Source organism: Rhinatrema bivittatum, chromosome 6 (assembly GCF_901001135.1).
Source record: "Rhinatrema bivittatum chromosome 6, aRhiBiv1.1, whole genome shotgun sequence".
Lineage (NCBI taxonomy): Eukaryota > Metazoa > Chordata > Amphibia > Gymnophiona > Rhinatrematidae > Rhinatrema > Rhinatrema bivittatum.
This window is the reverse complement of record NC_042620.1, coordinates 105,735,214-105,758,973: the sequence shown is the minus strand read 5'-3', so window position 1 is coordinate 105,758,973 and position 23,760 is coordinate 105,735,214. Positions and strand designations below refer to the sequence as shown.

The 23,760-nt window shown below is 43.3% G+C and overlaps 1 protein-coding gene across 3 annotated transcripts in view; it reads left to right on the top strand.

The window, feature by feature from the left end:
- The window catches only part of LRP2 (LDL receptor related protein 2), a 769,913-nt gene that overhangs the window by 183,061 nt on the left and 563,092 nt on the right, over nucleotides 1-23,760 (top strand). The window lies entirely within an intron of this gene.

Here is a 23,760-nt window from a genome sequence, read left to right as displayed (position 1 = left end):
AAGGGTTAGGTCGGCCGTCATAGTTGGTGATTCGATTATTAGGAATGTAGATAGCTGGGTGGCTGGTGGGCGTGAGGATCGCCTGGTAACATGCCTACCTGGTGCGAAGGTGGCGGACCTCACGCGTCACCTAGATAGGATTTTAGACAGTGCTGGGGAGGAGCCGGCTGTCGTGGTACACGTGGGCACCAACGACATAGGAAAATGTGGGAGGGAGGTTCTGGAAGCCAAATTTAGGCTCTTAGGTAGAAAGATTAAATCCAGAACCTCCAGGGTAGCATTCTCTGAAATGCTCCCTGTTCCACGCGCAGGTCACCAGAGGCAGGCAGAGCTCCGGAGTCTCAATGCGTGGATGAGACGATGGTGCAAGGAAGAGGGATTCAGTTTTGTTAGGAACTGGGGAACCTTTTGGGGAAGGGGGAGTCTCTTCCGAAGGGATGGGCTCCACCTTAACCAGGATGGAACCAGACTGCTGGCGCTAACCCTTAAAAAGGAGATAGAGCAGCTTTTAAACTAGAACAAAGGGGAAAGCCGACAGTCGCTCAGCAGCGCATGGTTCGGAGAGATGTATCTTTAAAGGATACTAATGATGCACTAGAATTAGGGCATCCCGACAGTGAGGTTCCAATAATTAGAAAAGTAGTCCAAATGCCTGTAACTAAAAACTCACCTGAGCTAAAAAATTCTAACTTATCCCTATCAATTAAAAAGCAGAATAAAAATACAATCAAAAAACAAACTTTGAAATGTTTGTATGCTAATGCCAGAAGTCTAAGAAGTAAGATGGGAGAATTAGAATGTATAGCAGTAAATGATGACATAGACTTAATTGGCATCTCAGAGACATGGTGGAAAGAGGATAACCAATGGGACAGTGCTATACCGGGGTACAAATTATATCGCAATGACAGAGAGGAGCAGTCGGGAGGAGGTGTGGCGCTTTATGTCCGGGATGGCATAGAGTCCAACAGGATAAACATCCTGCATGAGACTAAATACAAAATTGAATCTTTATGGGTAGAAATCCCTTGTGTATCAGGGAAGACTACAGTGATAGGGGTATACTACCGTCCACCTGGTCAAGATGGTGAGATGGACAGTGAAATGCTAAGAGAAATTAGGGAAGCCAACCAAATTGGTAGTGCAGTAATAATGGGAGACTTCAATTACCCCAATATAGACTGGGTAAATGTATCATCGGGTCACGCTAGAGAGATAACGTTCCTGGATGGAATAAATGATAGCTTTATGGAGCAAATGGTTCAGGAACCGACGAGAGAGGGAGCAATTTTAGATCTAATTCTCAGTGGAGCACAGGACTTGGTGAGAGAGGTAACGGTGGTGGGGCCGCTTGGCAATAGTGATCATAATATGATCAGATTTGATTTAATGACTGGAAAAGGAACAGTGTGCAAATCCAAAGCTCTCGTGCTAAACTTTCAAAAGGGAAACTTTGATAAAATGAGAAAAATTGTTAGAAAAAAACTGAAAGGAGCAGCTACAAAAGTAAAAAATGTCCAAGAGGCGTGGTCATTGTTAAAAAATACCATTCTAGAAGCACAGTCCAGATGTATTCCACACATTAAGAAAGGTGGAAAGAAGGCAAAACGATTACCGGCATGGTTAAAAGGGGAGGTGAAAGAAGCTATTTTAGCCAAAAGATCTTCATTCAAAAATTGGAAGAAGGATCCAACAGAAGAAAATAGGATAAAGCATAAACATTGGCAAGTTAAATGTAAGACATTGATAAGACAGGCTAAGAGAGAATTTGAAAAGAAGTTGGCTGTAGAGGCAAAAACTCACAGTAAAAACTTTTTTAAATATATCCGAAGCAGAAAGCCTGTGAGGGAGTCAGTTGGACCTTTAGATGATCGAGGGGTTAAAGGGGCACTTAGAGAAGATAAGGCCATCGCGGAAAGATTAAATGATTTCTTTGCTTCGGTGTTTACTGAAGAGGATGTTGGGGAGGTACCCGTAATGGAGAAGGTTTTCATGGGTAATGATTCAGATGGACTGAATCAAATCACGGTGAACCTAGAAGATGTGGTAGGCCTGATTGACAAACTGAAGAGTAGTAAATCACCTGGACCGGATGGTATACACCCCAGAGTTCTGAAGGAACTAAAAAATGAAATTTCAGACCTATTAGTAAAAATTTGTAACTTATCATTAAAATCATCCGTTGTACCTGAAGACTGGAGGATAGCAAATGTAACCCCAATATTTAAAAAGGGCTCCAGGGGCGATCCGGGAAACTACAGACCGGTTAGCCTGACTTCAGTGCCAGGAAAAATAGTGGAAAGTGTTCTAAACATCAAAATCACAGAACATATAGAAAGACATGGTTTAATGGAACAAAGTCAGCATGGCTTTACCCAGGGCAAGTCTTGCCTCACAAATCTGCTTCACTTTTTTGAAGGAGTTAATAAACATGTGGATAAAGGTGAACCGGTAGATATAGTATACTTGGATTTTCAGAAGGCGTTTGACAAAGTTCCTCATGAGAGGCTTCTAGGAAAAGTAAAAAGTCATGGGATAGGTGGCGATGTCCTTTCGTGGATTGCAAACTGGCTAAAAGACAGGAAACAGAGAGTAGGATTAAATGGGCAATTTTCTCAGTGGAAGGGAGTGGACAGTGGAGTGCCTCAGGGATCTGTATTGGGACCCTTACTGTTCAATATATTTATAAATGATCTGGAAAGAAATACGACGAGTGAGATAATCAAATTTGCAGATGACACAAAATTGTGCAGAGTAGTTAAATCACAAGCAGATTGTGATAAATTGCAGGAAGACCTTGTGAGACTGGAAAATTGGGCATCCAAATGGCAGATGAAATTTAATGTGGAAAAGTGCAAGGTGATGCATATAGGGAAAAATAACCCATGCTATAATTACACGATGTTGGGTTCCATATTAGGTGCTACAACCCAAGAAAGAGATCTAGGTGTCATAGTGGATAACACATTGAAATCGTCGGTTCAGTGTGCTGCGGCAGTCAAAAAAGCAAACAGAATGTTGGGAATTATTAGAAAAGGAATGATGAATAAAACGGAAAATGTCATAATGCCTCTGTATCGCTCCATGGTGAGACCGCACCTTGAATACTGTGTACAATTCTGGTCGCCGCATCTCAAAAAAGATATAATTGCGATGGAGAAGGTACAGAGAAGGGCTACCAAAATGATAAGGGGAATGGAACAACTCCCCTATGAGGAAAGACTAAAGAGATTAGGACTTTTCAGCTTGGAGAAGAGACGACTGAGGGGGGATATGATAGAGGTGTTTAAAATCATGAGAGGTCTAGAACGGGTAGATGTGAATCGGTTATTTACTCTTTCAGATAGTAGAAGGACTAGGGGACACTCCATGAAGTTAGCATGGGGCACATTTAAAACTAATCGGAGAAAGTTATTTTTTACTCAACGCACAATTAAACTCTGGAATTTGTTGCCAGAGAATGTGGTTCGTGCAGGTAGTATAGCTGTGTTTAAAAAAGGATTGGATAAGTTCTTGGAGGAGAAGTCCATTACCTGCTATTAGGTTCACTTAGAGAATAGCCACTGCCATTAGCAATGGTTACATGGAATAGACTTAGTTTTTGGGTACTTGCCAGGTTCTTATGGCCTGGATTGGCCACTGTTGGAAACAGGATGCTGGGCTTGATGGACCCTTGGTCTGACCCAGTATGGCATTTTCTTATGTTCTTATGTTCTTAATGTTCCTCCAGGCCACTTATCTGGCAGGCAGTCACAATGTACTAGCGGATCGACTCAGTCGTCAGTTCCAACCACACGAGTGGTTCCTGGATCCCTCAGTAGTGACCAAGATATTTCAACGTTGGGGGCAACCAACAATAGATCTCTTTGCGTCACATCTGAATCACAAAGTGGACAAATTCTGTTTTCTACACAAACAGAAAAACCAGCCAGCCAAGGACGCCTTTGCTCGCCCTTGGAACTCAGGCCTTCTATACACGTATCCTCCAATACCGCTCATAACCAAAACTCTAGTGAAGCTACAGCAGGACAAGGGGTCCATGATACTCATAGCCCCATATTGGCCTCGACAAGTATTGTTTCCCACACTTCTAGACCTCTTAGTCAGGGATCCAATTCATCTGGGAGTAGCTCCCATTCTCATAACTCAAGATCAGGGTCGATTGCGTCATCCCAACCTTCAATCCCTATCCCTGACAGCATGGATGTTGAAAGCTTGATTCTTCAACCACTTAATCTTTCAACCAATGTATCTCAAGTGCTTATAGCTTCACGTAAACCTTCACACAAAAGAATTATTCTTCAAAATGGAAAAGGTTTACTTTGTGGTGCAGACAAAAGAACATTGATCCTTTCTCCTGCCCCACAACTTCTCTGCTAGACTACTTATGGCATCTTTCAGAATCTGGTCTTCAGACGTCATCTGTCAGAGTCCATTTAAGTGCAATCTCAGCTTACCATAACAAGATGGGAGATGCACCAATATCCATACATCCTCTTGTCAGTAGATTTATGAGAGGTTTAACTCAACTTAAGCCACCAATTCGGCCACCAGTCACAGAATGTGACCTGAATCTGGTCTTAACAAGACTCATGCATTCTCCTTTTGAACCCATGAATTCCTGTGATGTTAAGTTTCTTACATGGAAGACTATCTTCCTTATAGCCATTACATCAGCTAGAAGGGTTAGTGAGTTACAAGCACTTGTCACGTACTCACCCTATACAAAATTCCTACATGACAGAGTGGTTCTCCGAACTCATCCAAAATTCCTTCCCAAGGTAATTACGGAATTCCACTTGAACCAATCCATAGTTTTACCCACATTCTTTCCACGACCTCATTCTCACCAAGGAGAACGGGCCTTACATACCTTGGACTGTAAGCGTGCGTTAGCATTTTACTTAGACTGCACAGCAGTCCATAGACAATCCACTCAGCTCTTTGTATCTTATGATCCAAACAAACCAGGTAAAGCAGTGGGTAAACATACTCTATCCAACTGGTTAGCAGATTGCATACAGTTTTGCTATGAAAAAGCAGGCCTTCCTCTCCAAGGGAGAGTAAAGGCACATTCAGTAAGAGCAATGTCAACCTCAGTAGCACCTTATCGTTCAGTGCCAATCCTTGACATATGTAAAGCATCAACATGGAGTTCTCTTCACACTTTTGCAGCTCATTACTGTTTGGACAAAGAAGGACGACAAGATTCAGCCTATGGACAATCTGACTTAAAGAACTTGTTTCCAGTTTAATCTCAACTCCTTCTGCAACCAACCTGCTGTGATCTTCGGCTGTCTCATTTTCAACAACAATGCTTCAGTGTTGCTTCACTACAAAATGACTCAGCCTCTAGCTTGCTAATCACCCATATGTGAGGACTAGCATCCTGCTTGTCCTGGGATAAAGCAAAATTGCTTACCTTGTAATAGGTGTTATCCCAGGACAGCAGGATGTAGTCCTCACGAAACCCACCCTCCACCCCGCGGAGTTGGGTCTCATATATTTTATTATTTTATTTTTGCTAAAGCTTATTGCTACATACGAGACTGAAGAGAGACCCCTGTGACAGAGAATATCATGGCATGCTGGGCATGCTCTGTGGCCTCACAGTGCCAGTGAAAAGTGTCTAGAAACTTTGACAGACATTTTCCCGCAATAGGGCTCCGTCAGTGACGTCACCCATATGTGAGGACTACATCCTGCTGTCCTGGGATAACACCTATTACAAGGTAAGCAATTTTGCTTTATTTCCAACCTCTATCCTTTAGGGATCCACAGTATTTATCCCATACCCCTTTGAATTCCTTGACTGTTTTCGTCTTAACTACCTCTTCCGGAAGGGCATTCCAGTCATTCACCACCCTCTCCATGAAGATCTATTTCCTGACATTGGTCCTGAGTCGTCCTCCCTGGAGTTTCATTTCATGACCCCTAGTTCTATTGATTTCTTTCCATTGGAAAAGGTTTGATTTTGCATCATTAAAACCTTTGAGATATCTGAAGGTCTATATCATATCTCCCCTGCAACTCCTTTCTTCCAGGGTGGACATAAGAACATAAGATATGCCATACTGGGTCCATCAAGCCCAGTATCCTGTTTCCAGCAGTGGCCAATCCAAGTCACAAGTACCTGTCAAATACCCAAACATTAGATAGATCACAAGCTACTATTGCTTATTAATTACTGTCATAGCAGTACATGTTCAGATCCCTTCAGCCTCTCCTCATAAGTTTTCCAATGGTGACCCCTCACCATTTTGGTTGCTCTTCTTTGGACCACCTTTATCCTGACTTTATCTTTCTGAGATGCGGGTAACAGTATTGAACATAGTACTCCAAGTAAGGCCCCACCAAGAACCTGTACAAGGGCATTATTACCTCCTTTTTTTTCTGGTTATTCCTCTCTCTATGCAGCCCAGCATTTTTCTGGCTTTAGCTATCACCTTGCCACATGGCTTCGCCATCTTCAGATCATCAAACACTATCACACCGAGATCCCTCCCAGTCCATGCGCATTAGTCTTTCACCACCCATCACATAAAACTCTTTTGGATTGCCACACCCCAGATGCATGACTGCACTTCTTGGTATTGAATCCCAGCAGCCATATCTTTGACCACTCTTCAAGTTTTCTTAAATCACTTTTCATTCTCTCTATTCTCCCAGGACAAGCAGGATGGTAGTCCTCACATGTGGGTGACGTCACTGGACGGAGCCCTGTCAAGGAAATCTTTTCTGTCAAAGTTTCTAGAAAGCTTTGACTGACACTGGCTCACTGAGTGCACTGAGCATGCCCAGCATGCTATCCCTGTGTCCACAGGGGTCTCTCTTCAGTCTTCTTTTTTCCGCGCTGCAATTAGCATCCCTTTCAGGAGCTCTGTGAGAAATTTCTCACAACTTTTCCTCATGGAAACACTTGAAGTTTTACTTCACACATCATTTTTCCCTACATGGGTCTCCCTTCACGTATATTTCATCAATGCTCGGTGAGTACTATGCCCTGTGTTTCGGTCGGTTTCTGTCACCTCACTAACTGTTTCCCCCAGCTTACCAACTGAACTGTGGCCTTCTCTCTCCCTATGTTTTCACCCTTGGTCAGCCCTACAATACCTGTGAGTGTCCTTCCTGTGATTCTTCTCCGGGTTCTTCGAGGCTAGTGGATAGGGACGTCACAGTTACTGTTGCCACCAGGGCCGCCATCGATGCCATCAATACCCTCATCGATTCCATCGGGCCTCTATTGATTCCTTCGATTCCCTCATCCATGCCGTCTATGCCTCTTTTGATACCGTCGATGACCCCATCAATGTGTCTGCCTACATCGATGCCATCCATACCTGCATCGATTCTGTCCATGCCTCCGACGATGCCATTGATGCCAAGGTCGATTCTATCCATGCCATGGATGCCCACATCGTCCCATTGATGCCATTGTCAATCTTACACATACCATCGATACCTTCGTTGATTCCATCGATGCTTCCATCGCTGCCGTCGATGCCGCCATCGATTCCATCGTCGATAACGCCATCGATGGCCATCTATTTCATCAATGCCACATCAATTTCAATATTCCCATTATTGATGTTATCGGTGCATCCGTCGATGCCATCGGTGCTTCACCCATGCCATCGATGCCTTTGCCGATGCCCTCGATGCTGCCTTCAATGCCGCCATCGATACCGTCGCTCCTACCGAAGCACCTAATCAATACCCTCGACTAAACAATAAATGCTCCATACTCTGTGTTCTAAACCAGAGCACCATGTACTTCTTGGGCAATAAACAGTACCAGGAGCAGAACTGGCATGGTGACAGTCCGTCACCAATTGCCATCTGACATAGCAAGGGCATCTTTCTTGGCACTGGGAAATGACTGGGCCGAGCACCGAGGGAATCATCTTACTTGGTGCTGGAGAATGGTTTGGATAGGTTCTTGGAGGAGAAGTCCATTAATGGCTATTAATTAGTTATACTTAGGGAATAGCCACTGTTATTAATTGCATCAGTAGCATGGGTTCTTCTTAGTGTTTGGTTAATTGCCAGGTTCTTGTGGCCTGGTTTTGGCCTCTGTTGGAAACAGGATGCTGGGCTTGATGGACCCTTGGTCTGACCCAGCATGGCAATTTCTTATGTTCTTATGAGAATGACCGGGCCGAGCACCGTACGAATCCTCTTACTCGGTCCTGGAGAATGACCAGGCCGAGCACTGTACGAATCCTCTTACTCTGTGCTGGAGAATGACCGGGCCGAGCGCTGAGGGATACAGCCAGCACCGACGTGGATTCCACGTTCAGTGCCTCCACTTATACCGCTCCGGCATCAATGTCCATTGAGCCAGTTGCGAAGCAGGGCCTGGCTACATGAGTCCTGTACTCCTCTGTACCTGAGGCGCCGAGGCGTTCCCCACCAACATCGGTGCCGGGTACTGAGCCATCACAAATTAATGTGGAAGTGCCAGTAACGCCTAGCCTGTCTCCTCTATAGCTGCGCTAACCATACCAGCTTACAGAGTTGAGTCGGACGTTTACGTCCTTCAGGCTGTCCTAGATGCCTCCCAAAACCTACTAACCAACGATATCCGCACTGGTGTGGCACCGCCTCACTGCAACACTTATCAACGACAGCCTAAGCCATCGCCACAGACTCATCCTTCTGGTGCCTACCTGGTGCGAAGGTGGCGGACCTCACGCGTCACCTAGATAGGATTTTAGACAGTGCTGGGGAGGAGCTGGCTGTCGTGGTAAATGTGGGCACCAATGACATAGGAAAATGTGGGAGGGAGGTTCTGGAAGCCAAATTTAGGCTCTTAGGTAGAAAACTTAAATCCAGAACCTCCAGGGTAGCATTGTCTGAAATGCTCCCTGTTCCACGCGCAGGTCACCAGAGGCAGGCAGAGCTCCGGAGTCTCAATGCGTGGATGAGACGATGGTGCAAGGAAGAGGGATTCAGTTTTGTTAGGAATTGGGGAACCTTTTGGGGAAGGGGGAGTCTCTTCCGAAGGGATGGGCTCCACCTTAACCAGGGTGGAACCAGACTGCTGGCTCTAACCTTTAAAAAGGAGATAGAGCAGCTTTTAAACTAGAGCAAAGGGGAAAGCAGACAGTCGCTCAGCAGCGCATGGTTCGGAGAGAGGTATCTTCAAAGCATACTAATGATGTATTAGAACTAGGGCATCCCGACAGTGAGGTTCCAATAATAAGAAAAGTAGTCCAAGTGCCTGTAACTAATAACTCACCTGAGCTAAAATATTCTAACTTATCCCTATCAATTAAAAAGCAGAATGAAAATACAAACAAAAAACAAACTTTGAAATGTTTGTATGCTAATGCCAGAAGTCTAAGAATTAAGATGGGAGAATTAGAATGTATAGCAGTGAAGGATGACACAGAATTAATTGGCATCTCAGAGACATGGTGGAAAGGAGATAACCAATGGGACAGTGCACTACCGGGGTACAAATTATATCGCAATGACAGAGAGGAGCACCCGGGAGGAGGTGTGGCGCTTTATGTCCGGGATGGCATAGAGTCCAACAGGATAAACATCCTGCATGAGACTAAATACAAAATTGAATCTTTATGGGTAGAAATCCCTTTTGTGTCAGGGAAGACTATAGTGATAGGAGTATACTACCATCCACCTGGTCAAGATGGTGAAACGGACAGTGAAATGCTAAGAGAAATTAGGGAAGCTAACCAAATTGGTAGTGCGGTAATAATGGGAGACTTCAATTACCCATTCACTGAGTATTGAAGAGTTTATTAAACATTAATCAAGTTCATCAATTATTTAGTATGGCAACTCCATATCGGTAATAGCAAACATCTATGTTATACGTCCCCCGACACGGTCCCGTGTTTCGCGGAGGCTGCATCGGGAGGGACCCAAAAGAGTTTATTCATATCTGAAATGTAACACAAAGTAAACTAGTGAACAGAAAAGGAAAAACTGCCCAACCTATAATACAATTACAAAAGACTACTAAAATTGCACATACCCATTCCAGTCTTCTCAGGAGCGCACTTACCCTCCTTTGGAGGCACACATTATTACCCCGAAGGAGGCCAAATTCTTGACCCCATCACACCCGGTTACGCCATTATTTTATATTCTCCCAAAAATCCATAAGTCCCTTGATAAACCACCGGGACGCCCGATTGTTTCCGGGATTGGATCTGTATTGGAACCTTTATCACAGTTCGTCGACATCTTCTTGAAACCCATGGTTCCACAGATAAAATCCTATGTAAGAGACTCCTCTCATTTTTTGACCATTTTATCAGCTCTTCAGGTTTCTCAACCTATGGTTTTCCTCATCACACTCGATGTAGTATCTCTATATTCAAACATCCCCCAAAATGAGGCCCTGATAGTGATTGAGAAATATTTGAACACACGTCCGCTACCACAGAGAATTACCACCTCTTTCCTAATGCAACTTGCCGAACTAGCATTAACAAAAATTTTTTTCCAGTTTCAGGACGTATTCTATCAGCAAGTTAAGGGCACCGCAATGGGGGCTACAATGGCCCCAAGTTTGGCGTGCCTATACATGGCTGAATATGAAATGACAAACATATATTCATCTACCTGGTATCAGTTCATCCATGTATGGCTACGCTATATTGATGACATTTTCGTCATATGGACAGGCACGGACATTCAATTCTTCATGTTCCTGGATTGGATTAATATGATCAACACTCATATCCAATTCAATTACTGCATTCACCCGTCCTCTATATCCTTTTTAGACATCAATGTCTTATGGGTAGGTGATCATTTTGAAACATCCCTTTTTCGTAAACACACTGATCGCAATACTTTGCTATCTTATAAGAGCTGTCATCCGAGGGCATTGAGGGACAATATCCCCACGGGTCAATTTTTGCGACTCCGTCGGCTTTGTTCCACACGACAGGAATTCCTGGTCCAATCCAACAGGCTAACTGACCGCTTCATGGAAAGGGGTTACCCGGTGCGAGTCATTAAAAGAGCCTTTAAGCGGGCTCTATATACACAACGGGATTGGCTGTTTACACCCTCCACATCATCTGAGGATGTGACTTACAATTGTATTCTTCCTTTCTCCACTGTGGGGAGGGCCGTGGCGAAGATGGTGAAGAGACATTGGTCATCCCTTTCGCTGAATAATCTCATGCACGGCCCCCCACGATTTACCTTTAAACGAGCCACCAACCTTAGAGATCGCCTGGTGCACACAGCTCCCGTGGCACAATTTGTGATAAGATCAAGCGGTCAGCACACACCATGTGGGCACTGCACTATGTGCAAACATACACAATCGGCTACTACATTCGTACACCCTGTGACTGGACGTGTGTTCAAACGCCATTCTCAATCCAATTGCTGTACAAAAGGTGTTATTTATGCTATATGGTGTCCGTGTCCACTGCTGTATGTGGGAAAAACATCTCGAATGATAAAAACACGAATTATAGAACACTGCTCTAATATAAGATCTTCCAGAATTGACGAACCTCTAGTGTCCCACTGGCTCCAGGTTGACCACTCCATTGACTCTCTCTCCTTCTTGGTATTAGAGGTTGTCCCGCCCCCAGCGCGGGGAGGTGACTTCTCTGGTATTCTCGGTAGGAAGGAGCAGCGATGGATTTACACTTTAAACACAGTGTCTCCGTTTGGTCTTAATAAAGATATTGAATGGTATCTGTTCTATTAACCATACTGTGTTGTTCCCAGGTACATGACCTCATCAAACAGGTGCATGTCTGCTGATTGTAAAAAATTTCTCGCGAGAGTTCCCTTTCGCGCCTTTTCTGTCTCTTTAAATGTTTGTTCTGACCGGAGGGTAAGTGCGCTCCTGAGAAGACTGGAATGGGTATGTGCAATTTTAGTAGTCTTTTGTAATTGTATTATAGGTTGGGCAGTTTTTTCTTTTTCCTTTTCTGTTCACTAGTTTACTTTGTGTTACATTTCAGATATGAATAAACTCTTTTGGGTCCCTCCCGATGCAGCCTCCGCGAAACACGGGACCGTGTCGGGGGACGTATAACATAGATGTTTGCTATTACCGATATGGAGTTGCCATACTAAATAATTGATGAACTTGATTAATGTTTAATAAACTCTTCAATACTCAGTGAATGGGATTTTGATCTCTTTACTTGCACCATTGACCTTGTGGACTTACTTATGTGCAAGGCGCTTCTGTGACATTTCTAGACTTCAATTACCCCAATATTGCCCGGGTAAATGTATCATCGGGACACGCTAGAGAGATAACGGTCCTGGATGGAATAAATGATAGCTTTATGGAGCAATTGGTTCAGGAACAGACTAGTGAGGGAGCAATTTTAGATATAATTCTCAGTGGAGCACAGGACTTGGTGAGAGAGGTAACGGTGGTGGGGCCGCTTGGCAATAGTGATCATAATATGATCAAATTTGATTTAATGACTGGAAGAGGAACAGTGTGCAAATCCACAGCTCTCGTGCTAAACTTTCAAAAGGGAAACTTTGAGAAAATGAGAAAAATTGTTAGAAAATAACGGAAAGGAGCAGCTACAAAAGTAAAAAATGTCCAAGAGGCGTGGTCATTGTTAAAAAATACCATTCTAGAAGCACAGTCCAGATGTATTCCACACATTAAGAAAGGTGGAAAGAAGGCAAAACGATTACCGGCATGGTTAAAAGGGGAGGTGAAAGAAGCTATTTTAGCCAAAAGATCTTCATTCAAATATTGGAAGAAAGATCCAACAGAAGAAAATAGGATAAAGCATAAACGTTGGCAAGTTAAATGTAAAACATTGATGACAGGCTAAGAGAGAATTTGAAAAGAAGTTGGCTGTAGAGGCAAAAACTCACAGTAAAAACTTTTAAAAATATATCCGAAGCAGAAAGCCTGTGAGGGAGTCAGTTGGACTGTTAGATGATCGGGGGGTTAAAGGGGCACTTAGAGAAGATAAGGCCATTGCGAAAAGATTAAATGATTTCTTTGCTTCAGTGTTTACTGAAGAGGATGTTGGGGAGGTACCCGTAATGGAGAAGGTTTTCATGGGTAATGATTCAGATGGACTGAATCAAATCACAGTGAACCTAGAAGATGTGGTAGACCTGATTGATAAACTGAAGAGTAGTAAATCACCTGGACCGGATGGTATACACCCCAGAGTTCTGAAGGAACTAAAAAATGAAGTTTCAAACCTATTAGTAAAAATTTGTAACCTATCATTAAAATCATCCATTGTACCTGAAGACTGGAGGATAGCTAATGTAACCCCAATATTTAAAAAGGGCTCCAAGGGCGATCCGGGAAAAATGTGCCAGGAAAAATAGTGGAAAGTGTTCTAAACATCAAAATCACAGAACATATAGAAGGACATGGTTTAATGGAACAAAGTCAGCATGGCTTTACCCAAGGCAAGTCTTGCCTCACAAATCTGCTTCACTTTTTTGAAGGCGTTAATAAACATGTAGATAAATGTTGACCGGTAGATGTAGTATACTTGGATTTTCATGAGAGGCTTCTAGGAAAAGTAAAAAGTCATGGAATAGTTGGCGATGTCCTTTCGTGGATTGCAAACTGGCTAAAAGACAGGAAACAGAGAGTAAGATTAAATGGACAATTTTCTCAGTGGAAGGGAGTGGCAGTGGAGTGCCTCAGGGATCTGTATTGGGACCCTTACTTTTCAATATATTTATAAATGATCTGGAAAGAAATACGACGAGTGAGATAATCAAATTTGCAGATGACACAAAATTGTTCAGAGTAGTTAAATCACAAGCAGATTGTGATAAATTGCAGGAAGACCTTGTAAGTCTGGAAAATTGGACATCCAAATGGCAGATGAAACTTAATGTGGACAAGTGCAAGGTGATGCATATAGGGAAAAATAACCCATGCTATAATTACACAATGTTGGGTTCCATATTAGGCGCTACAACCCAAGAAAGAGATCTAGGCGTCATAGTGGATAACACATTGAAATCGTCTGTTCAGTGTGCTGTGGCAGTAAAAAAAAGCAAACAGAATGTTGGGAATTATTAGAAAGGGCATGGTGAACAAAACAGAAAATATCATAATGCCTCTGTATCGCTCCATGGTGAGACCTCACCTTGAATACTGTGTACAATTCTGGTCGCCGCATCTCAAAAAAGATATAATTGCGATGGAGAAGGTACAGGGAAGGGCTACCAAAATGATAAGTGGAATGGAACAGCTCCCCTATGAAGAAAGACTAAAGAGGTTAGGACTTTTCAGCTTGGAGAAGAGACGGCTGAAGGGGGATATGATAGAGATGTTTAAAATCATGAGAGGTCTAGAACGGGTAGATGTGAATCGGTTATTTACTCTTTTGGATAATAGAAAGACTACGGGGCACTCCATGAAGTTAGCATGTGGCACATTTAAAACTAATCGGAAAAAGTTCTTCTTCACTCAATGCACAATTAAACTCTGGAATTTGTTGCCAGAGGACGTGGTTAGTTCAATTAGTATAGCTGTGTTTAAAAAAGGATTGGATAAGTTCTTGGAGGAGAAGACCATTACCTGCTATTAATTAAGTTGACTTAGAAATTAGCCATTGCTATATTACTAGCAACTATAATTGGCCACTGTTGGAAACAGGATGCTGGGCTTGATGGACCCTTGGTCTGACCCAGTATGGCATGTTCTTATGTCTCTGCCACGAAGGGCGATAGCACTGATTCCTTGTGGAATTCGCACTTAGACAACTTAGCGTATAGATGATTCTCACGGAGTCTTTGCAGCACTCTTTTGACATCCTCCAGATGAGTGATCATGTCTTGGGAGAATATTAAGATGTCATCTAAGTATATGACGACACATTTGTAGAGGAGATCCCTGAAAATGTCATTCCTTAAATTTTGGAAGACAGCTGGGGCGTTGCACAGGCCAAAGGGCATTACTAAATATTCAAAGTGACCGTCCCGGGTGTTGAAGGCTGTCTTCCATTCATCGCCTGAGCGAATGCTCAGTAAATTGTAGGCTCCTTTAAGATCAAGCTTGGAGAAGATCTTGGCTCCTTTAAGTCTGTCAAGTAGCTCAGAGATGAGAGGTAGCGGGTAACGATCTTTCACAGTTATCTTGTTGAGACCTCTGTAATCTATACATGGACGTAATGTTCCGTCCTTCTTCCCCACAAAGAAGAAGCCTGCGCCAGCAAGAGACTTGGAGGGTCTTATGAAGCCTCTTTGAAGGTTTTCCTGAATACATTCGGACATGGCCTTATTCTTTGCCACGGAGAAGAGGGTACACCCGTCCCTTGGGTGGTTCAGTGTTCGGCTTCAGATTAATAGCGCAGTCATAGGATCTGTGAGGCTGTAGTATCTCTGCAGCTTCTTTAGAAAAAACATCTTGGAATGATGCATTTTGAGGCGGCAACCCCGGCATCACTGGGGTAGTTGGCATGCAGGGTATAGGAGCGACCTCCATCAGGCATTTACCATTACATTCTGGACCCCATCGTGAAAGCTCCAGAGCAGCCCAATTGAATTGAGGCATATGCTGCTGCAAACATGGTAGCCCCAGTACTATAGGGTGCATGGTCTTCTCTAAAACAAAGAATGAGATAGTTTCAGAATGGAGAGCACCAGTCCACAGACATACTGGTTCGGTGAGCTGGGTTACTTCTCCCGGCAAGGGCTCTCCATGAATTGAGGATAGGAGTAGTGGAGACTTCATAATGGTAGTGGGAATCTGCAAGTGCTCCACTAATCGTTGAAGAATGAAATTACCTCCTGCCCCTAAGTCCACTAGGGCAAGAGTCTGATACTCTAAGGGTCTGCCGATCAAGGATACAGGAAGAGAGAATGGAGGAGAGGGGGCAGTAAGACCGAAGAAGAGTCCTCCCCCAGGACTTAGGTCTGCCAGTTTCCCGGACATTTAGGGCATGTTTGAACAGCATGGCGAGCTTGTCCACAGTACATACACAGCCCCAGTTTATTCCGTGTTCGTCTCTTTAGCTGTCAGATGGCTGCGGCCTAATTGCATTGGTTCTTCCTCGCCAGCAACTGGAACCGGAGGAGCAGGCCTGGGTGTGGACTTAACTCGAGTTTCACCCTAAAAGATTCTGGGAATCTTGGTCTCTTGAACCTTGTCACGAAGTCAGCGATCAATCCTTGTTGCCAATTTCACTAGTTCAGCCAAGGTCTCAGACATTTCACGAGTATGAACTCGTCCTTCAGACGAGAGTTCAGTCCTTCAAAGAAAAGTGTCCTCAGTCATTAGGGTCCCAATGTAATTCAGACACCAGTGTCTTGAATTCGATAGTGAAGTCAGCCAAAGGTTTCTTACCTTGCTTCAGGTGAACCAAAGAAGATCCTGCAGTGATATACTGGCCAGGGTCATAAACTGATTTGAACAGCTCGAGGAATCCTTCAATGTCATGTAGAATAGGATCCTCGTGCTCCCACAGTGAAGAGGCCCAAGTCAACGCTCTTCCATCCAGATAAGACAAGATATAGGAGGTGTTGGCATAAGCTGTGGGGAAATGGCTAGATTGCAGGGAAAAGTGCATGCAACACTGATTAATAAAACCTCTGCATCTCCAAACTTCCCCCGAGAAGCATATAGGAGCAGATAGAGGTACAGTAGTCTTGACCGTCACTTCTGGCGGTGTAGCTTCTTTTCCTGTGGTGGTGGGTAAATTCATCTGTGTGTGCAGTAAGTTGAATGCAGTAGTCAAACTCTCCAGCGCACTCTGCTGTTCGAAGATATTTGCTGGGCCAGGCCTGGAATGGCCTGCAATGCGGTGGGTTGAGCCGAATCCACGGAGTTAGCAATCTGTTATGGTTAAGCGGTGTTTGGGTGGATTCTTGGGTACTGTGGCAGATGACCACACCCATGGGGAGGAGCCCCGTAAGGTGCCACAGTACTGGGCTACACGCAGTGCGCACAAACACAGAGTTAGTTCTTTATTTATACAGCTTGAAGTATACCACCAGAGGTGGCAGTAGTGAGGTAGTGTGGATGTAGCAGTCTCAGGACCCTTGGCAGAGGGGACCCTTCTCACCCCATTGGTATAGGGGAATTCCAGTGTAGGCTTCCCAGCAAGGCAGTACTGTGGATGAGATAGACTGAGAGTTAGATTACTCACTAGATGGTTGCTGTAAGTATGCGATTCCTCCAGGTTGAAGAAGTTGGTACTGGCACCGAGGCAGGGAGAGCAGGTCCTCAAGGAACGAATACCTGATCCCTGTAAGGCACCTGAAATAAAGCAGAGGGCCCCCGAGGAGCACCTGCTAGGTTAGCAATACCCCGAAGGGCAGAGAGAAAGCTTCCAGCGGCAGCACGGAAGCGGCAGAGTAGCTTAGACCGGCCGAGACCAAACCTTTGCTAACTCAACGAGCTAGCAACATAGTACAGGCTATATACCCGGATGGCGTGACATCAGTAGAGGGAAATGCCCCAGAGGTTCGCGCCAATGCTGGAATAAAGACGCGGGTGGCTTGCGCGCGCACCCTAGTAGGCCCTTGGGAGGAGCATGGTGGGAGGCAGCACCATAGCCATTCCGGGGACGCCGGAGAGGTCGGCTTGTAGATGCGGCGGCAACCATTTTCTCAAGGGAAGCTGGAAGAGCCATGAACAAGGTGAGTTAAACAGGGCGAAGTCGTCTAGCATCAACGGACGCAACAATAACTCCCTCTCTCGTGGGTTCCATTACCATTTGTTTGAACAGAGCCCCTTGCAGGGTATCCACAGTCTCTCTACTTCTGGTAGATTCCTCAGAAGGGATTCTCCAGTCTATATCTGGCAGATTAAAATCTCCAACAATCAATACTTCTCCCTTCTTACCCACCTTTTGGATGTCTTCAACCAGATCTCTGTCTAGTTCTTCCATTTGAGTCAGAGGCATCTAAACCAATCCAGTAAAAATGGATGTACCATCATCTTTTTTTAGGACGGCCCATAAAGCTTCTTCTCTACCCCATCTTCCTTGCAGTTCAGTTGCTTGGATATCGTTTTTGACATAGAGAACTACTCCTCTTCCTTTTCTGTCCTCTCTGTCCTTCCTTAACAAGTTATTGCATAGTAGGGCTGTATCCCAATCATGAGAATATGTGAACCATGACTCCGTAACAGCAACAATGTCCAAGTTTGCCTCCACCATTAGGGCCTGCAGGTCTGGGATTTTATTGCCCAAACTACGAGCATTTGTAGTCATAGCTTTCCAATTTTTCTCTCTTGATTTGTTGCACTTCCTAGACTCTTTTTCTGCTTTTTTGAGATGATTAATTTTCTCCTCCCACTTCCTGTACTGCCTCATTCATGACCCCAGCCTCCAATGTATCCAAAACTACTTTCTGTACACCAGATTTTGAGCCTGGAAATGAAATTATCTATTTGACATAGATTCTCATTTCCTTTTCCATGAACAGGTAATACCTCTGAAACGGCAATAGTCTTTGCAGTGTGACTTATCTTTCCTAGATTTTGGAAATCTTTTTGTACTTCATGGATACCATTTCTGTTGAGGTCATTGGTCTCCAGATGGATGATAACACTGATATCAAAATTCCTACTTTCTTCTTCAATGACTTGGACTATCTGGTTTGCATTTCTACTAGCTGAGGATCCTGGAAAGCATTTAACTGTTGTGTCACCATCAAAATGTGCTCCCAAATTGGTTCCTTTGATGATTGATTCTCCCAACAGAAGCAGCATTGCTTTATGACATTTGATTCTATTGAAGGGTTTCTGGGATGCATTAGGTGACTTCAGTTTTAGAAATCACTTCAAAATCAATTGGTGAGGCTCCTTTATTCTTCAATACAGAAAAAGCATTATATAGGGGTAAAGTGGGGAGCATGTGGGTGTCTCTTTATCACAGGTCTGTTATGCCCGTTGGTCGCAGACAGCTGCGACCGCGTCTACTTACATCCTGCACCATTCTCCTGCCCTCCCTGGGCCTGCTCGCAGGCGAGGCTAATCTCCACTGCCATGTTCCCTATGGCTCCTCGTGGCGGCCGAGACGCCGCCACCACCCACCCACATCAACTTCGGGCCTTCCTAGACGTGCGTGCGCGCCACCGTGCCCTCCTTTGAAGCCTCTTCGGCAGGAACCTCGGGGGCGTCCCTGATTGATGATGTAATCGGATCAAGGTACTTAAGCTCCACCTTCGCCCTCAGCTAGCCAACAAGTTCCGTATGTCTCTACTAGCTCCTGCCTCCGTGTTCCTGTGGCTATGCTATTGGACTCCATTGGACTTTGGACTCTGTCTGGTACCCACTCCTCGGGGGCCAGTGTGCGCACCCTACGAGTACTTGGTCTCCTGGCCTCCCCCTCTCCTCGAGCTGGCCCTGCGCTTCCTGAAGTCCTACCCTGCAAGGCTCCCCGCTCCTCGGGACTGCCCCCTGGAACACCTTTACCACTCGGGAGTTCTACTTCAGTGCTTCCCCACTTCTCAGGGCTGCGCCTATGTGCTATTCAAGAGACTGTCAGCACCGTCCTGCTCCTCAGGGCAGTGCTCTCGTGCTACACTGCGACCGTCCGTGCTTCCCTGCTCCTCGGGACGTGCTACAAAGACTGCCAGCACTTCTCCGCTCCTCGGGGCAGTGCTTCCATATCAGAGACTGTCAGTGCTTCCTGCTCCTGTGGTTTCAGCATACGTCATCATTGGAGACCTGACTCTGGCTTCCCTGCTCCGCGGATTGATCTATGTCACTACATCTGCATCTCCTTCACTCTGCCCCTTGGGGTTGCCTCTCCAGAGTATCTCCTGCATGCCAGTCTCGTGCCTCCTGCTCTGCGGCCAGCCTGGCGCCTTCCTCCTCAGGGGTCTCTGTCCAAGTATAATCTCCAGCCTGTCTATCCACTGGGGAATTCCTCCTGACTCCTCGGGACCTCTCCATAGTCTCACCCAGAGCTCCCTGCTGGGCCTGACCTTGCCTCCCGATGGTGTGGACTTGTGGGGCTCCTTCCCACAGGTGGTAACAACTCACATCTCGGGCCAAGGGTCCACATACCCACAAACCATAACAAGATCTTATTCTGCCAGAGCCCACTGTTATCCAATTGTTCCTGGGTTTTTGAACCCTGGATGTCTGACATCTCTGTGGGAGTGGGGGTTGATGCACAGGATGCTGTAAAATTGGAGAAGGTGGGTGTCTGTCACATGTCTTGTTCTACTAGAGCCCACTGTAAACCATTTTTTCTTGGGTTTCTGAAACCTCTGTGGGAGATGGGCGAGAGATACTGGATGGTTCAAGGAAGGGGAGGTTAGTTGAAAGCTGGAGAATTCCTCCCTTAGATGAATCAGCTCAATTTTAATTGCAGACAGCTGAAGGCAAAAGGGACAACCTTTGATTCTCCAAATGATAGGCCTTGGGACATAAGCACCACAATTGTTGCATTTAATGAAAGACATTTTGTTAAATTATCACTAATTCCTTAAAATTATATAGATAAGGTAAGGTAAACTTTTGGCTGTAGCAAAGACTTTTAATAGGTATTTGAAATAAAAACTAAAAGTATTAGTGTTAGCCAATAAAGATTAATGGGTAGAAAATGAAAACTAATTTTTACAAGCAATATGACAGTTTAAGTTACTATTATCTGAGCTGTAAAGAATTACTATGTGATGGGAGATGAAGTAATTGAAGCTAATTTTCTAGGAGTCCAGGGAAGACTATATAAGAAAAGTAAACTCAGAGGTGGGTGGTAGAGAGATAGGGAGGGAGGGTACTAAACAGTTGAGATTACTTGCAGGAAAAAAAAATTTCAGATACCTTGTAGCTGCATCTCAAAGGAAGAATTGCAAACATTAGCTAATTTCTGCTCCCAAATGTTGGTCTCTAGATCAGTGAAATCTATAAAGAGCCCCTCCACCTAGACACACTGGTAAATTTTAACGTATGGAACTTTTTATTCTTTTTTGGCCCCAATACACAAATTTGGACTTCTGTTCATAAGTGAAATAATGAAATAAACCTCTTCCTCAAAGGTACAAAATATTATACAAATCAGACAAGGAATATACTTAGCCTAGATATAAATAAGCAAATAATTTCAGATAACTTGTAGATGCCTCTAACAGGAAGAACCACAAACATTGGCTAATGTCTGCTTCCAAATGCTGGTCTCTAGATCAATCAAATCTACAAAGAGTCCCTCCCCCTAGACACACTGGTAAAACGTATGGAACTTTTTTTTTTCAGCCCCAATACACACTTTATAAAGAAAAACCTTCAGAAATAGTATGACTATTGTAGAGAACTAAAAGCAGATGTAAATAACAATGCTTTTACTGTTATTTTTTAAAATCAGATAATCCTTTAACACTCTGGTATCTGGTATGGCACTGCATAGTTTTGGTGTTGCTACCAAAGACACCTTTTCTTGAGTTCTCTGAAGTCTGAAATCCTTTACAGAAGGGATATGACATACTGCCATATTATAAGATCTAAGAGATCTCGTTAGATTCTAAAGTATCCTTTAAGTACTGCAGGCCAGGGCTAGGACAATTAAGAAGTCTGAAAATGATAGCTAGTAATTTAAATTTAATTCTAAAGGAAGTGGGTAGCCAGTATAAAGTTTTTAGGGCAGGTTTTCATGTGCCCATTAAATTTTGCCCTGGTAAGGAGTCAAGTGAAGATATTTTGGATCAATTGTAGTTTTATTGATTTAGGGAATAGTGAACTGCAGTAATTAAGTCTGGATAACACCAATGCATTTTATTTATTTATTTTACACACTTTTTTATATCTGTTTACATTTTAAAATAATTGAAACCCACATATTAAACATTATTAACATAATACACATGCCTAAAAACCAAAAAACAATTATAAATAATATAATCCATAAAATAACTAAAATTTTAACTATCCCTTATTACAATATCTAAACTTTAAAATGGCCTAGTCAATAGCTTAGCAGGAAAGAAAGGTAAGAGAAAAGGGATTTAGTTCAATTTGCAAAGGCCTGCTCAAAAAGCCATGTCTTTAGTTTTTTTTTAAAAGTGGCTGGGATTCAAGCCTTAAGTCAGCTGGTAGAGCATTCCAAATTTTTGGACCTGCAAGTGATAATGCTCTGTCGCGAACTGTATTTAAGTGGCCTGTTTGGGAGATGGTATGGATAGTAGAGCTTTGCCGGCAGACCGTAAATTACATTGGGGTGTGTGGATGTGCAATACCGCATTTAACCATTCTATTTTTTTACCGTACAATGATTTATGGATTATGGATAAACATTTGAACTGAATTCTATAAAAAATTGGGAGCCAGTGGAGTTCTTTCAAAATTGGGGGAATATGGTCATGCTTCTTTCTTCCAGTTAACAGGCAGGCGGTTGCATTTTGCAAAAGCTGCAAAGGGTGGATTGTAGAGACGGGAAGACCCAATAATCGGGCATTGCAATAGTCTAGCTTTGAAAATAACAAAGCCTAAAGGAGAGTCCTAAAATCATTCATATGTAATAAAGGCTTTAATTTTTTTTAAATTTGTAATTTATAAAATCCATCCTTCACTGTTTTGCTTATAAATGTCTTAAAATTAAATTCCATATCTAAAATGAAACCCAAATCTCTAACATCATAAATAATACTATGTGAATTATTTAATGCTTTGGTTTCTGCAATGACCCTCTCACTTAATTTATTAGAAATCAATAAAATTTCAGTTTTGGATTGATTTAATGATAAAAATATCTGCTTCAGTAATTGCTGAATCGATTTAAAATAAATATTCCAAAGTTTTAATGTGGAGTCAAAAGAACCTTCTATTGGAAGTAAAATTTGTACATTATTAGCATATATGAAGTGTACAAGACCTAGGCCTGAAAGGAATTTACAAAGTGGAGCCATATAAATATTAAAAAGTGTCTGAGACAGTGATGAATCCTGAGGAACTGTGGAGCTAAGGGGGACTGTTTCAGATTCTGTACAACCTAATCTCACTTTATAAGATCTATTTGAAAGATAGGATCTAAACCAATCCAACGTGGTATCGGCAATCCCAATTACTTCTAATCTTTTTATCATTGTTTCATGATTGATTGTTTCAAACGTGGTGGAAATATCCAACTATATCAGAAAATACAATTTTCCATTATCTAAGCCCCTCAATACTATGTTGGTGAGGGAAGTCAGTAGTATTTCAGTATTGCAATATTTATGAAAGCCAAACTGGGCGGGATAAAGTAGATGGTTGATTTCTGAGTGGTCCATTCACTGTTGATTCACCACTTTCTCGATTAATTTAGATAGAAAAGAAAGGGTGGAAATGGGTCGGAAATTGGATAGCACATCCATAGTTGTGGGGTTTTTAATATTGGTTTAACCACTACATTTTTTAGATGATCAGGAAATATCCCTTCTTCGAATGATGAATTAATGATATTGGCCAAAGGGCCGGATAAAATATCTGGAACCAATTGGAGCGATTTTATAGGTATCGGGTCAGAAGGATGAGCCGCTGGGTTCATCCTTTTTAGCAGGTTAGCAGTTTCAGATGCTGAAACCATGACAAAGACAGACCATTTTGAATACAAATTAGTAGGTAGTGAAATTAGCTGAGGGTTTGGATTAGCTAACAGACTGGTGCTAGAGAAAGCATTCCTAGGGAATCTATTAAGAGCCATAGGTTTAAATTTCTAAGAATTCCCTAGCCCACAAGTATGGAAATTCAGGCTAATTGATGAAAAGGAAAAAAAAAAGCTGGTGTTTTTGCACATTTTAGATCTGAAAATTTCTCTTTCAAATCAATGTGAAGGAAAACTTTGCTAAATAATTTTGCTTTTCTTTGTTCTAATG